The sequence below is a fragment of the Frankliniella occidentalis genome, unplaced genomic scaffold, assembly GCF_000697945.3.
Source record: "Frankliniella occidentalis isolate FOCC.00 unplaced genomic scaffold, Focc_3.1 Scaffold241, whole genome shotgun sequence".
Lineage (NCBI taxonomy): Eukaryota > Metazoa > Arthropoda > Insecta > Thysanoptera > Thripidae > Frankliniella > Frankliniella occidentalis.
In genome coordinates, this window is record NW_026267367.1 from 28878 (window position 1) to 34605 (window position 5728).

General features: G+C 56.7%; 1 protein-coding gene across 1 annotated transcript in view; it reads left to right on the forward strand.

Annotated features, from left to right (window-relative positions):
- The first annotated feature begins 4942 nt into the window (after window positions 1-4942).
- Window positions 4943-5728, forward strand: part of LOC113202095 (tropomyosin-1, isoforms 33/34-like) — a 185573-nt gene continuing 184787 nt past the window's right edge. The window contains exon 1 of the mRNA XM_052273056.1: window positions 4943-5024. The gene's annotated coding sequence lies outside the window, so the exon portion shown is untranslated. The remainder of the gene's footprint in view (window positions 5025-5728) is intronic.

The window sequence follows — 5728 nt, forward strand, 5'->3', positions numbered from 1 at the left end:
AGAAGAAGAAGAAGAAGAAGAAGAAGAAGAAGAAGAAGAAGAAGAAGAAGAAGAAGAAGAAGAAGAAGAAGAAGAAGAAGAAGAAGAAGAAGAAGAAGGTGGTTTCTCGTCCGTCCGCCGGAGGCCGGTCCAAAGACAATTTTGACAGGGTCCTCAGCCCGGGCCCTGGCGCCTGCTGCTGCCCCCTTCCCCTTGCTACGTAAACACCCCCATTCCGGGAAGCGGCCGCGGGGCTTCAAGGTGAGGCTGCCTGGAGAGCCTCCTGCAAGAGCCTCCGCCTGGAGCGCATGGAACCTCTGTCCTGGAGCAGCTGAGCCGAGCCTTGGATAGCGCCTTCTGAGAAGAGCCTCCTGTCCTGGTGGTGTGAGCCTCAGCCCCAGTGAACACGACCTACCTGGAGGAGCCCCTGTCCTGGAGCCGACCCCCAGTGGGCCCCGCGGGCGTCTGGAGCAGGGGAGCAGGAGGGGTCCCCCCGGACCCCCGCACAACGGCTTCTGCTAAATTAATTCCATATCGCGATGGGGCGCGAGGCACACGGCGCTCCGCGGCGCCGCGCACACAGATGTCACCTCGTCTCGCGTGCCACTGGAGGAGGAGGAGGAGGGCTACACTGCTCACGGCGTTATTAGGTCGATTGCGGGCGAGACCTGAGTTCTGTACCTGAGTTCGTGAATGACAGTCCCATATTATCAATCGGAACGACGTCGCCAAACAAAAGTCAAGTGGGGGCGGAAGAATGTCTCTCGAGGTATGCACAAAAATATCACTTTGCAAAAAGTGGCAGATTGAAAAATATTCGAAATTTTTTTGAGAATTTTGATGTTATTTTTCCATACTTTGTGATTGACACTTGTAGCTCAGATGAGTTTTCATTAGTAATCCCTTTCAAATAACAAGAAACAACAAAAACAAAGAGAATAGCAAACTCCCTAGTGTTAGGGTCTTCGAAGCAGCCGAATAATAATAGTACGTACCTAGTTAGAACGCGGCGATCATCCTGCGGGCCCCGCTACCCCACCCTCTCTGGGTCACAGCCCCTCCGGGCTCCTCCGGGGCCGGAGCCCACCGGGGGCGGGCCGCTTATCGGTGACCAAGGGGGCGTGTCAGGGGGCAAGGGTCGTGTCGTCCCCGTCACCGTGGCGGGGGCGGCGGGGGCGGGGAAGGAGGAAGCGAACCATCCGTAGGGTTTCCCCGTCCTTGTCCCTCCCGCGCGCCCACCCGGGCACGTTCGTGAGTGCGAGAGAGGGAGAGAAAGAGAGAGAGAGAGAGAGAGAGAGAGGAGAGAGGGGGAAGGAGAGACGTCGGAAAGAATCGCGTCATCTTCAGCAAACTGCATAGTGGTGGGGGCGGGCGCTGCCGAGTCCTTGACCCAGCCGTCCATACTGCGCTCCCCGCGCGCCAAACACAAAATAACTCATCACTCTTAAATTTCCCGTTACCCTACTTGCGCCCCGGCGGCCGCCCAATCGCTCGCTATTTGTGACGCTGCCGCCGCCTCCCCCGCTCATCAGCAGGAGAAAGGCCCTCTCCCTCCCTCTCTCTCTGATCTCTCTGCTGTTGTCCTCCTCCGGAAAGGGGGCGCGATGCGGGGAATTTTTCCGGGCGGCCGAAAGTAATTAATCGAGACGGGCGGGGAGGCCCTGCGCCCGCCGCGTTTTTACAGCCGCCCCCTTCGGACTTGTCATAAACGTTGAGGTCCAGCCCAGCTAGCAGCGCCCGCGTCGCCGCGCGCGCGCCACCCCTATTGACAGGCCGACGCGGGGGAGGTCGGCATGCCTGGAGCAGAGTAGAGAGAATAAGGGGCATATCCCATCCCCACGACCCTCTCGACCCCCACGACAGATACGAGCCCGAGCGACGACGATGCGACTTCGAGACGACTTATATTATTGACGTCCAGTAAGAGCGGGGCAGGGCAGGGCAAGCCGATGTGGTGAACGGACGGCAGCGAGCCAAAGGAGCTGCCGAGCCGTTCAGAGAGATAGAGACTGCATCGGGGATGCGCCCGCCCGAGTCCACTCTAGGGTATCACCGAAATAAAGGGTTTGTGCTTGCTTTGTTTCACGTCTCCGTCTGTTACGACACATGACCTTTGGTTCAAGGAAGATATCGATGCATGACGCAGACATGCGGGCTCGCAGGAGGGACGCCGGAAGAGGCAATTTAGCATTGAAAATCATAGAACAAATCACAGAATTCAATTTGGGGAGATTTATTGGCAAATTAAGCTGGGTGGCCGTTTTCGATACGTTTGAGCGAATGGGTATGCTGGCCCGCATGCAGTCGCGCGGCCGGGTTTGCCTATCGAATCTAACCACGGCGTATTGGGGCCCCGTGCGAATATAGGCAACCTGTCCGCACTCCTAGGAGCCCGGCTAGTACACCCATTCGCTCTACCGAGGCGGCCAACCAGTAGAAGCAATTGTTTTTGAAATGAAAAATAAAATAAATTCATATATGCTTTAAAATTTGTTTACGAAAACCAAAATACTGTACTTTGCCTCTTTGCCTACTTTGTGCCACAAAACTGCGATAACTTTTTCGCAGATGAGAAATAAATTTGCCGACCCATTATCTGTTCCATAAGGATTTTACGATGGGTACTGTACAAACGTTCTTTCTATGATCCGCACCGCGCCACGCCACGGCACGCCACCCGCGCTCAGCCCCGCTAGAGTCCTACAGTTACCAGAGAAGCCGCACCTCAGGAATGCTACGCGTAATTTCTCATGATCCGCCATCTTCCTCGCGAGGAACATGGCGGGCGCGCCATCTTCCTCGCGCGCCGCAGTGGCTGCACCGCGCTGCATGCTTCTTCGTTAGTTTTTCCCTAGCTCTTAAATCGTTCATTTTAAACGGGTGGTATAAGCGAGCCGATTTTAGTTCAAAGAATAAGCTATCCAGCTACATAAGTATTTATTTGCTGGGACCGACGCAGCTAAATCAGGAGTAAAAACCACATCGGCGGCTGCATCCTTAGTTTCAAACTGAAGCGGCGTGGGCGCGCTCGGCTAGCAGCCGACGCGAGGAAGATGGCGGAGGATGAGGAATTGTGCGGGCGGGGGCCTGGACGGAGGTCCGGCTTCTCTGGCAACTGTAGGACTCTAAGCCCCGCCGCGCTTCTCGGCGGCCCCGGCCGGCTCGGACTTTAGCTGGAGGTTGTTTTCAGCCTTGACACGGTCGATAGTCGCGCGCGGAGCAGAGCGTGGCAGAGCGTTTACTGAACATTACTTCCTGATAGGCAGCTTGTTGATGCGGCCACCTGGGCGGCGCGCGCGCGCGCGCGTACTCACACACACACACACACACACACACTCACACACTCCCCCCTGCAGCGCCCCCTCTGCGCGCAGACTTATTTCGGTTGCGATTGCCTGCCCTGCGTTGATAGCTGTGATGGCTGGCAGACGCTTTTGCCGGGACTTATCCCCTGACGCATCGAGGGCCTTCCCTCTCACCACCGCCGCGCGCTCTGCCGCTCTGCCGCGCTGCTGCTGCTTCCTCTGACGCCCATCACCCCCGCCAGCCACCACCACCTCCATCACCTCCACCACCACCACGACCACCATAAACATGAAAAATAAAAAGCAAGTCTACAATAATCGACCATACGTTATAGTTTTGTCGCTCTAAGGCGGCGGCCGGTGCCTTTATGCTCCTCAGGGAACGCTGGCACGCAGGAGGGCGGTTCGCTATTCTCGGGCATTTTATTGGCCGGTTCCCCCGGCCTGTCAACACAACGCAGCGGTCTCGAGTGGTCTCGGATGAGCTGCGCCCCCAGGGAAGGCCCAACAGCAGCAGCACCAGCCCACCAAACCAGTGTATGTGTGTGTGTGTGTGTGTGGCGCTCCGCCAGAAGAAAAACATCTCTCTTGTTTTCATTGCGTTTCATCTTGCAGTTCACCCCGCGGGTCTGCGGCGCGCGCGAGGCCCTCGCGGGGAGGGGCGCTGAAAAGTCCATCAACGTTGGATCTAAAAAGATCGCGAGCGGGCGCGGCGGCTGCGTCTTGTGACGTAACGGCAACTTACACGCACCACGCGTATCGCCCGTTGTTGTTGTTGTTGTTGTTGTTGTTGTTGTTGTTGTTGTTGTTGTTGTCTGTGATGGAAACCTCCCCCGGCCGGACGACGCCACCGCCACGCGCCGCCACGCCCCACTGCTTTGTAGCAGGGTCGCAACAGAACAACCAAACCCCTTTCTCAACCTCCGCGCCCCGCGCCCCCGGCCCCCGGCCCCCGGCCCTGCCTGCTGCCCCTTTGCTCCAGAACAGCAGCCCAGCACTTCCACTTGAGAGGGAACTGCCCAGACGGACCTTTACTCCAATCCGATGCGATGGCCGAGGCCGGGGCCGGGGCCGTGCGGGGGCGGTGGGGGCGGCTGGGGCGCCAGCGGCCCTCGGCTATAAACGGGTGCCTTGCGGTGCCCCGCTCCCGCTCGCGCGCTTGCCCGCTTGCCCGCGGCTCTCCCTTGCCGCTGCTTGCTCCAGGTCCGCCCCCGCCCCCGAACCCCCTTTTCATTCCTCTTCTTTTCCCCCGCCCATTCTCTCTACTTCTACGCGTGCTCGCGGGGCGCAGTAGTACCAAACCCGTTCACCCCCCCCCCTCTTTCCCCTTCCGCTGCCAAACGGCAAGAACTTATTTGCAGACCTTTGAGCCGACCTTCACATAACTCGCAGGAAAAAACCCGCGTGCGAGCTGCAGGGGAGGGAGGCAGTATGCCTTTTATCATTGTTTTATTGTCATCATTTCTATTATCCTGGCCCCCAGCTATGGCCGTCTGCCACAACAGCCCCCCGCCCTCTCTCCTTGCTATATTTTTCTACACATTCAAATGGTTGAGAAACCTCCCTTTGATTTAAGTTCCGGTCTTGCAATGATAGAAAGCGACGTAAAATTGTTTAGCAAGACTGCAGGACAAGCCGACATGCCCATAGCACGGCAGCGCGCGCACACCCTGGCGGCGGACATTGCAACCATTCAGTCAGTTCCGTTGTCCCGTGCCTGCGACAGGTTCTGGAAGGAAGGTATGTGCTCCGTGCTTTCGTGCTTTAAATGTTTAATTCTGCTTTTGTTTTATCTTTGCTCACGTTTCTGTCTTTCTGATTGAATCTCCAGTGACTATCTTTGATTGAGAGCGTTGCGCCAAGTGAGCAGTGAGGTGGGTTGCGAAAGCAACTTCCGCGATTCAACTGCATGGTCAACGTCTCCAGGCAGCTAGGACAAGTTTTCGGCTGGCAACTGTTCAACTCGAGTGGATTTCAGCAGAAAGTAAGTTTATCGCCGCCTGGAAGTACGTCGACAATACTTGGGATGCGTTGTCATGTTCACAAGTTTTGTCGAGGTCCATGTAGGTTAGGTCATGGTCTGGTATGCCCCGTGCGTCTGTTACGACACATGACCTTTGGTTCAAGGAAGATATCGATGCATGACGCAGACATGCGGGCTCGCAGGAGGGACGCCGGAAGAGGCAATTTAGCATTGAAAATCATAGAACAAATCACAGAATTCAATTTGGGGAGATTTATTGGCAAATTAAGCTGGGTGGCCGTTTTCGATACGTTTGAGCGAATGGGTATGCTGGCCCGCATGCAGTCGCGCAGCCGGGTTTGCCTATCGAATCTAACCACGGCGTCTTGGGGCCCCGTGCGAATATAGGCAACCTGTCCGCACTCCTAGGAGCCCGGCTAGTACACCCATTCACTCCACCGAGGCGGCCAACCAGTAGAAG